We start from the raw sequence: 12,623 nt of genomic DNA on the forward strand, positions 1-12,623 counted from the left end.
TTCATTGTGGTTTTGATCTGCATTTCTCTAATAATGAGTGATGTTGAGCATCTTTTCATGTGTTTCTTAGCCATCTGTATTTCTTCTTTGGAGAAATGTCTGTTTAGTTCTTTGGCCCATTTTTTGATTGGGTCGTTTATTTTTCTGGAATTGAGCTGCAGGAGTTGCTTGTATATTTTTGAGATTAATTGTTTGTCTGTTGCTTCGTTTGCTATTATTTTCTCCCATTCTGAAGGCTGTCTTTTCACCTTGCTTATAGTTTCCTTTGTTGTGCAAAAGCTTTTAATTTTAATTAGGTCCCATTTGTTTATTTTTGCTTTTATTTCCAATATTCTGGGAGGTGGGTCATGGAGGATCCTGCTGTGATTTATGTCGGAGAGTGTTTTGCCTATGTTTTCCTCTAGGAGTTTTATAGTTTCTGGTCTTACATTTAGATCTTTAATCCATTTTGAGTTTATTTTTGTGTACAGTGTTAGGAAGTGTTCTAGTTTCATTCTTTTACAAGTGGTTGACCAGTTTTCCCAGCACCACTTGTTAAAGAGATTGTCTTTTCTCCATTGTATATTCTTGCCTCCTTTGTCAAAGATAAGGTGTCCATAGGTGCGTGGGTTTATCTCTGCGCTTTCTATTTTGTTCCATTGATCTATATTTCTATCTTTGTGCCAGTACCATACTGTCTTGTTGACTGTGGCTTTGTAGTAAAGCCTGAAGTCAGGCAGGTTGATTCCTCCAGTTCCATTCTTCTTTCTCAAGATTGCTTTGGCTATTCGAGGTTTCTTATATTTCCATACAAATTGTGAAATGATTTGTTCTAAGAGTAAAGCTTTTAGACAGTATAGCTCTCTTCTATCCAAGCACCACAAAAACCCTCTGGTTCTTCCCCCTATTTATGCCAGCAAAAGTTGAATGAATTAGACTTTCAGCCTAATGAGGCTATCATGAAGCGTGACCAAGAATCAGAAAAGGCCAAGTAAGGAACAGGAACTTTCATCCTTGCTGGCTGATAATGGGTCCACCCATTGTGATGACAGTGGATCCCCTGTGGTGAACCTACTTCCATCTCTACCCAGCAGTAATAAGGCACCCTTCACCCTCTGCCTGGGGTAATGTCAGAGGAGGCCTAGTAGAGACTCAGAACTTTTATAGTCACTCATTCAGCACTAACAAGGCCACCCCCACCTAAGAGTCAGTGGAGGCCAAATCCCACCCCTGCCCAGCAGTAAAGAAGAGCACCACCACTGTTGGGTATCAACAGGGGCCAAGTGGGGAATTTGAGCTTCTGTGTCCCTCTGGCCTGTGATGAGGTGGAAGCACCCTCCCATGCTAGAGCACTATCAAAAAAGGTCATTTAAAACAGGTTTAAATTTTTTTTTTAAGAAAAAAAAAAAGGAGTAAAATTAAAAATATAAAAAAATATATAAAAAGTTTTGTTTTTCATAATTTAAAAACTTTCTCCTCAAAGACACTTTCAGGCTCAAGTGTTTTCACTATCAAATTCAACCAGTTATTTAAAGCAATAACATCAAAGCACAGATCTGGAAGGAACATTTAATATTTATAATATCTCTTTTCAGAGGTAATGACTTTTAATTTTTTGACTATTTTCACCATATTTACTTTTAAAATACAAAATTGGAATTATGCCACATGTATTCTTATTTCATTTCTTCATTAGTGTTGACACACAAATAATTTCCTCCTTCTCTAAATGTACTTGTAGAGTATAATTTCAGTGATTGTATAGATTTTATTGAATAGATATACCATAATTGATATAACTGATTTTTTATTGTTGGGTAAGTGGATTTTTTCCCATTACATTGTAATTCATGACAAATAGAAGGGGAAAAGTGGAAGCAGTGAGATTTGATTTGGGGGCTCCAAAATCATTGCTAATGGTGGCTAAAGCTATGAAATGAAAAAGACACTTGCTCCTTGGAAGGAAAGCTATGACAAACCTAGAGAGCATATTAAAAAGCAGAGACACTGCTGACCAAGGTCCATATAGTCAAAGCTATGGTTTTTCCAGTAGTCATGTATGTATGTGCAATTGGACCATAAAGAAGGTTGAGCACCGAAGAACTGATGCTTTCAAACTGTGGTGCTGGAGAAGACTCTTGAGAATCCCTTGGACAGCAAGGAGACCAAAACAGTCAATCCTAAAGGAAATCAATCCTAAATATTCATCTGAAGGATTGTTTTTGAAGCTGAAGCTCCAATACTTTGACCACCTGATGCAAAGAGCTGACTTATTAGAAAAGACCCTGATGCTGGGAAAGATTGAAAGCCAAAGAGAAGTAGGCAGCAGAGGATAAGATGGTTAGACAGTATTATGGACTCAACGGACATGAATTTGAGTAAACTCTGGGAGATAGTGGAAGACAGAGGAGCCTGGCTCCTCTGTAGTGCTGTAATCTGTGGGGTTGCAAAGAGTCAGACACGACTTAGCAACTGAAAACCAGCAATAAAATATGGTTATTCATATTCCAAAATGTAAGAGTTAATAAGAAGGAGGCTTGATCTAAGCCTGATTTATGTCTCTTAAAACTGAAATTCCATCTTTTCTGGTGTTCCAGTTCACTCTGATTCAGTTCAGTTCAGTTCAGTCGCTCAGTCATGTCCGACTCTTTGCGACCCCATGAATTGCAGCACGCCAGGCTTCCCTGTCCATCACTTACTTCCGGAGTTTACCCAAACCCATGTCCATTGAGTCGGTGATGCCATCCAACCATCTCATCCTCTGTTGTCCCCTTCTCCTCCTGCCCTCAATCCTTCCCAGCGTCAGGGTCTTTACCAATGAGTCAACTCTTCACATGAGGTGGCCAAAGTATTGGAGTTTTAGCTTCAACATGAGTCCTTCCAATGAACACCCAGGACTGATCTCCTTTAGGATGGACTGGTTGGATCTCCTTGCAGTCCAAGGGACTCTCAAGAGGCTTCTCCAACACCACAGTTCAAAAGAATCAATTCTTCGGCCCTCAGCTTTCTTCACAGCCCAACTCTCACATCCATACATGACTGATTATGGTACTTTTATTTTCATAAGAATGTGACTCTGTACAAATTGAAGGAAATTAGTTTTAGCTCTGCTCTCCCTCACTTATTTCTTTCCCCTTTATCTTCCTCTGTCCCCCCTTTCAGAAATGTTTAAATACAAATATTGATGTCTGTTGTCAAAAATCTCAAAGAAAGAAAGAAGAGGAGATAGAATTTTGGTTGTCACAGTAACTCATCTTGGAATCAGGAAATAGTACTTGAATTTTTTGTCTTCATTTTCTTCAACTATAAAGTGAAAAAATTGAGTTAGTAGTTGTCTAAGGTTATTCCCATCTGCTAAATTCTTATGTTTTCCTTCAGGCCATCATAATGTTACTGAAGTCATGTATTCATAATTTTTCCAGTTTTTCCTGTTCTTTTGCATGATTTTTCAGAGGTTTATTGTTTATCTTTGTTTTATTATTACTTTTAAATTTTCTGGCATGATTGTTTGTGTGTAAAGAACATAGGGGGATACATTTTTCCATTGCCATAAAATTTCTCTATGTTTTTCTTCATCTATGCTGGGTGGGTGGGAGAGTTAATCATCACCCTGAATTTCTCAAAACACTATGTATAGTGTTACAAGATATAGAATATGTACCAGCTCTTACTTTTTACAGCCATTTAGTTTACCTGACTCTTAGTTTCCTCATCTGTAAAACAAAGAAAATTATCTACCTTGCAGTTTTCCCTTGAGAAAGATTCAGTAATGTGGTAATGAGCCAGAATGTCCTCCGTGGAATATAAGTCAGCCCTGGAGGACTATCCGAGTCACAGACTATAAGGGTCTCTCACCACTAGATGGCAGAGTGAAGCATAGAGTCTGTCCATCCTACACTGAAGTCAGTTGACCTTAGCTAGTCCAGCCTCTTATGCCAAGCATCTATTTCTTTGCCGTTTTCATTAATCTACCCTTCTGATTCTACCCCCTTAGCTCCTAAGACCTCAAGACTGATATTTTGAAGTTCTTCTTATGTTGTCAAGAGAAGGATCTTTTCCACATGTTTTCAGTTGTCCATCCCCAGTCCCTAGCTACTTGTTGGCTCACTAGCCTTGACTACTCAGAAGGGAAGGAAAGCATCTTGACCTAGAGAGTTTGGTCATTATCTTATCAAGTTAGAAGCCGATAACATAAAATTTTCTTACATATGTCCATATGGGTTGTCATTGTTTGGAGGTCTGACATCGAGGACACTCCTGAAGGACTGAGTGTCAAGATAAAGAACACTGTGCCCAGCACCTGGGAAGTCAGTTCACATTCAACCTGACCTCCCTGGAGTGGGGTGATTTAATATTTTATAATGGACAACAAAATCCTGTATAGTTTATGTCTGATCAGAATAGTTACAAATACAGTTCTTCACTGTTTGCTTTGTTTTCTTTAGATAAAAAACATTGGAAATCTATACATAAAAAATAAATGCAGTTGTTTTCTTTTCTACTATGAAAGCTTGTGGTAACTCTGAGTCATGGAACAAGGTTGAACACCCACAAGATTACTCCAAACACAGGGTTTTCCTTACAAACAGGCAGAGTAGATGGTACTTCAAAGATGTTGTCTACAAAACAAATGTTGAGAATTTCCTTTCTAAAAGTATCTTCTTTGGAGTCCAGCTGGGATGTTCAACTTTCTCTTGTTTGGGTTTAAGGCATTATTACTCTTTGTGTGCCCCATAAAAGTGTGTGTCCCAGGGGGTTACAATTTGATATGAATTTGTTTTTAGATTTACTATGTTAGCATGAGGAACTGGGTCCCATGGATCCAGTAAGCTAAGTAAACTAAGCTGAGTAATAGCTGAGGTCAAGTTAAGATTCCTTAAACATAGTTAAAGACTGTGTTTTGTTGCAGTTGGAGCATAAGATATCTCAGAGGAAGAAGAGAGATCAGAGCAGCAGGTGGTATCCAAAAATATTGAGTTTCCACAAGGAGGAAGAGTAGTGTAGGCTTAAGGGTTAGCAGAAGGTTAAATCAGATAATATGCATGAATTTTTTAGCCCAGAGCTTGACTCAAAGTATATCCTCAACAGTGAATAGGAGAGGTACTTCTATTTTTTTTTAAAAAAAAGAACAATAAAACCAAGAGAAACTGAGAAAAGTATTACAATCACTACAATGTGCCTTGCAGATTGATGCTGGGGCCACAAAAGAGAACAGTACAGGCTTGGTTCTTGCCCTTGGGGAACTAAACTTGGGTAGATGGGCAACTAACTAAAAATTATAAGAGAGTGTATGGTAAATGCTGTGCTGGAGAAAGGTCAGAGCAAGGTGTTTGAGGAGTATTTAGAGTTTTCTAGAGAAGGTGATTTTCTCTTCTGTGACCTAAATGAGGAATGGGTGGTGTGGGGAAAGGAGGAGAGTTTCAAACAGAAGAAACACATACATGAAAATCCAGAACAAAGACTGGGAAGGACATGTGCTAAGAGCTGAAAAGAATGTTATTGCTGGAGGGTAGAGTACTAGGGGGTCACTGTTTTGAAATGACACTGAAGAGGTTGACAGAAGAAGGTAGAGTGGAAAGTGGTGGGCATAAAAGACATAGCTATAGCTGTTTGAAGCTGCAACGAGCTCCTCCAAAGTGAGAAAATCCTTAGTCAGCAGTGCAAATCTGCTAATTGCTTTTGAAACATCGATGCTACAACCAACTTCTGATGAGTTTGGGAGAAAACTGAACATTCTTATGACCACTTTCATGCTCTGAATCAAATGTTACAGTTGGATGGCTGTTGCTTCTCTCCTTACTCTTCTCTTCCCTTCAGAAGCATCGGAGTGGGAGTGGTCAAAGGTCACTTGCATTTCCTGATGTCTACCACTGTATGTCACCACAAAGAACAAGCAAGGGCCACTGGGTATAGAAGAGAATAAAGCTGAATAAACAGGGAGCTCAAAATTTAAAAAAAATAAGAAGTATACAGGACAAGTAAATAATATAATTTATGTCACATCCACTCCCACTCTCTTTCTTCCCAGATAACTAGTGTTAACAGATTGGTGTATGTCCTTTTCTACCTTTTGCTAAGACCAAATACAAGTAAAGCTATACATACATACAAAGCTGTTCCCTTGTTTTTAAAAGGGGCTGTACTTCACACATTACTTTGAAACTTGCATTCTTATTTAACAGTATATTATGGACAACATACCAGTTTTAGAAACATAAATAATTAATCCAATCTTTAATGCTGCATACTATTCTGTAGTATATTTTGCTGTGATTTAATCAACTGCTCCACTCTTGAGGGGACTTAAGATAGTTCTTTAGGTCACACTGTAAACATGCTATAATAAAAGTGCATATTTATCAATTCCTACAGATGTTTTCTATGGGTTGTCATCAGTCAGTCAGTTCAGTCGCTCAGTCGTTTCTGACTCTTTGCGACCCCATGAATCGCAGCACGCCAGGCCTCCCTGTCCATCACCAACTCCCGGAGTCCACCCAAACTCATGTCCATCAGGTCGGTGATGCCATCCAGCCATCTCATCCTCTGTCGTCCCCTTCTCCTCCCGCCCCCAATCCTTCCCAGCATCAGGGTCTTCTCCAATGAGTCAACTCTTCGCATGAGGTGGCCAAAGTATTGGAGTTTCAGCTTCAACATCAGTCCTTCCAGTGAACACCCAGGACTGATTTCCTTTAGGATGGACTGGTTGGATCTCCTTGCAGTCCAAGGGACTCTCAAGAGTCTTCTCCAAAACCACAGTTCAAAAGCATCAATTCTTCAGTGCTCAGCTTTCTTCACAGTCCAACTCTCACATCCACAGATGACTACTGGAAAAACCATAGCCTTGACTAGACGGACCTCTGTTGGCAAAGTAATGTCTCTGCTTTTTAAAATGCTATCTAGGTTGGTCATAACTTTCCTTCCAAGAAGTAAGCGTCTTTTAATTTCATGGCTGCAGTCACCATCTGCAGTGATTTTGGAGCCCAAAAAAATAAAGTCTGACACTGTTTCCACTATTTCCTCATCTATTTGCCATGAAGTGATGGGCCCAGATGCCATGATCTTAGTTTTCTGAATGTTGAGCTTTAAGCCAACGTTTTCACTCTCCTCTCTCGTTTTCATCAAGAAGCTTTTTAGTTCTTCTTCACTTTCTGCCGTAAGAGTGGTGTCATCTGCAAATCTGAGGCTGCTGGTATTTCTCCTGGCAATCTTGATTCCAGCTTGAGCTTCCTTCAGCCCAGTGTTTCTCATGATGTACTCTGCATATAAGTTAAATAAGCAGGGTGATAATATACAGCCTTGACATACTCCTTTTCTTATTTGCAACCAGTCTGTTGTTCCATGTCCAATTCTAACTGTTGCTTCCTGACCTGCATACAGGTTCCTCAAGAGGCAGGTCAGGTGGCCTGGTATTCCTATCTCTTTCAGAATTTTCCACAGTTTGTTGTGACCCACACAGTCAAAGGCTTTGGCATAGTCAATAAAGCATAAATAGATGCTTTCCTGGAACTCTCTTGCTTTTTCGATGATCCAACGGATGTTGGCAATTTGATCTCTGGTTCCTCTGCCTTCTCTAAATTCAGCTTGAACATCTGGAAGTTCACGGTTCACGTATTGCTTGGAGAATTTTGAACATTACTTTACTAGCATGTGAGATGAGTGCAATTGTGTGGTAGTTTGAGCATTCTTTGTCATTGCCTTTCTTTGGAATTGGGATGAAAACTGACCTTTTCCAGTCCTGTGGTCACTGCTGAGTTTTCCAAATTTGCTGGCCTATTGAGTGCAGCACTTTCACAGCATCATCTTTTAGGATTTGAAATAACTCAACTGGAATTCAGTCACCTCCACTAGCTTTATTTGTAGTGATGCTTCCTAAGGCCCACTTCACTTCACATTCCAGGATGTCTGGCTCTAGGTGAGTGATCACACCATTGTAATTATCTGGGTTGTGAAGATCTTTTTTGTATAGTTCTTCTGTGTATTCTTGCCACCTCTTCTTAATATCTTCTGCTTCTGTTAGGTCCATACCATTGCTGTCCTTTATCGAGCCCATCTTTGCATGAAATATTCCCTTGGTATCTCTAATCTTCTTGAAGAGATCTCTAGTCTTTCCCATTCTATTGTTTTCCTCTACTTCTTTTCTTTCCTCAACAGGAAGGCTTTCTTATCTCTCCTTGCTATTCTTTGGAACTCTGCATTCAGATGGGAATATCTTTCCTTTTCTCCTTTGCTTTTCACTTCTCTTCTTTTCACAGCTATTTGTAAGGCCTCCTCAGATAGCCATTTTGCTTTTTTGCATTTCTTTTTCTTGGGGATGGTCTTGATCCCCGTCTCCTGTACAATGTCATGAACATCTGTCCATAGTTCATCAGGCACTCTGTCTATCAGATGTAGTCTATTTCTCACTTAAATCTATTTCTCACTTCCACTGTATAATCATAAGGGTTTTGATTTAGGTCATACCTGAATGGGTTGTCATAGTGGATGCCAAAAAGTGGGTTGAATGAATCAATGTGTGAATATAAACTCTGTATTTTCTCTTTTGAAGATGCCAAATGCTTTCCTTTTTTTCCCTGAATCCTTGAAAGCAACCAGTTCTCAAATTTTGGGTGAGAGAGTGGTGATTCTTGGCTTTAATCCTCTTCTTATCAAGGCATTGTATAAGCCACCAGCATTCACACTTGTTGGTCTCAAGAAACTTACACTGCCAAATATGATTGAGAATTCTGGAGAGCTTTTTCAGCAATAGAAGTAGTCTCTAGCAATATTTACCATCCAAGCAATTAAAACCAAGAACTTTAAAAAATATTTATGATTTCCTTCAAAAGTAGCAATAATAAGTGCATTGTATATTAATACATAATATATTTTATGAAAAGCACTTATTATTTCCAAAACAAAAAATTAGTGGAAAGAAAAGCATTGGTTTTCTTTTTTGCCCATTTCTTTAATATCCAGCCTAATAGAAGACAGTTGGATTCTGATATCTGCTTCTGCATTCTAGTAAGTTGTTTTGGTTGAACGATATAAAGAAAATTGGGGCTCACACAAATATGTAGTTGGAAACAGAACTATAAAATAGAATTTTCAGATAATTGTGGATATTCTTCTTTGATACTATATACAACTTGACAAGAGGTAGTTTCATAAAGGTTATATGCAATTTGGAATATAAAACCATATCAAAAAATGTATATCCTTAATACATTACAGTTCATTGTCCTATCCTACTTCTTGAATGAATCTTTTTACTCATATATTGATCATTTAAAAAATATTGATTCTGTGAATTGTATAGGGTTTTTTCAAATGCAGTATTTAACTTCACTAACAATCTAATCCTTTGGTATTAGGGAAATGTGAGGACCTTAGTAGTAAATACTAGTTTTCCAAAATCCTAATTTCCACTTTAAATCTCAAAGGTTATCATTGGAAACATTGTTAATTATTTTCCTTGAAGTGACAGATTTACTTCACTCATTTTGAATTACGTATTTCCGGCTCAGCTGGTAAAGAATCCACCTGCAATGTGGGAGACCTGGGTTTGATCCCTGGGTTGGGAAGATCCCCTGAAGAAGGGAAAGGCTACCCACTCCAGTATTCTGGCCTGGAGAATTCCATGGACTGTATAGTCTATGGGGTTGCAAAGAGTTGGACACGACTGAGCGACTTTCACTTTGCTTTACATTTGCCAAATACTCAGTTATGAATAACCATAATTTGCCTATGATTAGTCTCTCATGAAAAAGAGGCTCGTTTAGCTTATAACTCAGTCTCACAGGTGTTTTTCTTGAGTCAATGATTCATACCCAAAGGTACACCTAATTTATTTATTCCCAAAGGATACTAAAAAAATGTGCATTCAGTGGTCAGGATTTAAGAAATTCAGTATGTTTTCCTGCATCACCAAAAACATTCTTAAATGTAACTGGACTTTTTTTTTTCTCGCAAGTGTGTGACAATGAAGAAATTAATGATGACTTCTACACTTTGGTTCCGGTGCCTTTATTAAAACTCCTGCTGCTTAGTCACTTCAGTTGTGTCTGACTCGATGCAACCCCATGGACTATAGACCATCAGTCTCCTCTGTTCCTGGAATTCTCCAGGCAAGAATACTGGAGTGGGTGGCCATAACCTCCTACAGGAGATCTTTCAAACCCAGGTATTGAACCTGGGTCTGCTGCACTGCAGGCAGATTCTTTACCACTGAGCCACCAGGGAAGCCCCCAAAATTTTATCCTCCATTGCTTTTGTACCATCGGTGCAAATGCCAATACAGAAAAAAAGGCAATAGATTTTGGTCTTATTTTGAAAGTATTTTGACTCCATTAGCACTGTGAAAACGTTTCAGGTAATTTTAAGGGTACAACCAATGTTGAAGATGACTCTTTTGGATTAATGCTTCTTAAATGTTAATGCACACATAAATTACCTGGGGATCTTACTAAGATACAGATTCAAATTCAGTATTCTTGAGGTGGGACCTGAAAGTTGCATTTGTAAAAAGTTCCCAGGTGAAGATGATGCTTTCTGTAGGTGGCTACACTTTGAGTAACAAGTCTCTAGCCCTGCATTATCCAAACAGTAGCCACTAGCTCCATGTGACTACTTTAATTTAAATTTAAAGTAATTAAAATTAAATAAATTAAATACTCAATTAGTCAGTCATATTAGCCACATCTTGATCACTCAAAGCCACCTGAGGCTAGTGTGTATCATACTGGACAGAGCAAACAGAGATTTCCACCATCACAGAAATCCATCAGACAATGATGTTCTGGATTGTCTACATGGAGTTAATAATGACAAGCCCATGTAACTGAGCTTATTTAAATATTCATAGAAGCTACCCTTCAAAATATGTAAGCATAATTTATGAATAAGTTCATTTTTCTGATCAGTGCTAAAAAGGCAAATGATTTAGGATTTTAAATAATGTTTCGACTCAGTAGTTTCAAGTTACCTGACTAATTTCTTATAAACTTCTTAATGAAATGTCTTTATGAGTTTTATCAACTGATATTGCCAAGACCATTGCATGATATTCTATTTTTTTGTGGAAGAAAGCATTCTACTTAAAAGTTTAAAAGATTAAGAGTGACTGATATAGAGATAGAAAAATTCATACTCACTGTAAATGATTTTTATAATCAAAACATAGTCTTCCATGCAACTCACAAGGAACAATTTTGGTGAAAAAAGCTCCACTGGGGAGAATAAAAGGTTATGCCTCAAAGGTTAGCAGGACGGATAGTGTTTCTCCTGGGCACGCGCCAGGGCAGACAGCGTGCTGAGAGGCATTCCTTGGAGTTCTTGGGCAGTGCTTGCTCCGATGAGAGCTGGCCAAACTCTGCATACTCCACCTGACTCAAGGAAACGTTCCAAGGTAGGCTTTCCAACAGCATTCCTAGTCTGCAAAGTTCACAAGCTGAGACGAGCCTGGTTGGAGTGAAGAGCAAAGTAAAAGCTAACAAAAATAAGAGGAACGTGGGGAGGGCATTCTAGACTGTAGTGTGGGCTCTTCTTTAGTGTTTTTTCAGTCACTTCTCTATCCATAAGTACAGTCTGCTGTATGCTGGTAAAGAATAGGTCATAAATGCGACCCACCTGAAACAGGCTTTTCTTTATGGCTGCGAGAATATGTCAGTGGCCAAGCACAAAGTCTTTTGTTGAGCATTCCAGTTTTAAAAGTGGATGTGGTGCTGGATGCTTTGGGAGAAACGAAAAATTCCTACCCTGTTAATGGTCTCTCTTTATGTACCTAACGTGCTTCCATAAAATTCTTCAGTCAGAAGACAAAGACTGTTCCATGACTCTTGGCCACTGGTTTGCCACTGCCCAGAAGCACAAGATTAGCAGCTCTTATAATTTCATCTTCCAGGGTAGGTGTAGATGCTGTTCTTGTCAGTTGAATTCTCATTTGAGTCGATGTATCTTGGCTTTGAAACTTTCCAGATATTAGTGAAATACCACGCAAGGGAGCAGGGTGGAGTGATGAACTCCATTGAAATCTCCACCTGAGAGACATGTTTTCCTATTGCCACGTTAGCTGTCCATCTGTGGTTTTCAGTCAGTAATTGACCATCCTCTCAGCCTCCCAGGTCCCATCTTCATGTCAGAGTCACATCTTAATTCTATGCTCTGTCTCGGACCCTGGAGTCAAATCCCAGGGGTCACCATTATTGTGAGGGATCAGGCGAGGGGCATTGTTTTTATTGTTTTGTTGAAATAAAATAGGGACATTTAAGGTAAAAAGCAGGATTTCCTTTTGCTCTTTGATGTGAAGGTGGGGCAAGAGGGGAGGCCCATGTGCTGCACTAGGCTGGCATTTTTACAGACAACATTCTGTAGGAGCTCAGGGCACAGTGCCTGTCACTCTCAGTCAGACGTGGCCTCTACCTGGGCAACTTACCTCAGTCACTCCACCTGTGTGAGTCCTACATTTGCTCATGCAACTCCTTGTTTATGGCATAAATCTCTTGTCAGCCTCATAATCTAATATATCTCTGGACATCAGAGAGGTAAATGTTCAGCAGCACCACAGTAAGAAATGCCAGTTTGTAAAGACAGGGACCTGGTAGCCAAGTTTCCTGCTACAACTTCTCAATGAACAACCATATTTATCAAGAAAATACTATGTGCAAAGC

The 12,623-nt window shown here is 39.0% G+C and overlaps 1 long non-coding RNA gene across 1 annotated transcript; it reads right to left on the reverse strand.

Moving 5' to 3' along the window:
- Positions 1-5,122: 5,122 nt before the first annotated feature.
- Positions 5,123-12,377, reverse strand: LOC145514222 (uncharacterized). The gene is made up of 2 exons (XR_014059941.1): positions 11,109-12,377; positions 5,123-5,882 (listed from the first exon to the last, which is right to left on the reverse strand). It is a non-coding gene; the product is annotated as an uncharacterized LOC145514222 (long non-coding RNA).
- Between the last annotated feature and the right edge of the window lie 246 nt (positions 12,378-12,623).

The sequence above is a fragment of the Giraffa tippelskirchi genome, chromosome 1 (assembly GCF_054371585.1).
Source record: "Giraffa tippelskirchi isolate mGirTip1 chromosome 1, T2T-mGirTip1v1.2.pri, whole genome shotgun sequence".
Lineage (NCBI taxonomy): Eukaryota > Metazoa > Chordata > Mammalia > Artiodactyla > Giraffidae > Giraffa > Giraffa tippelskirchi.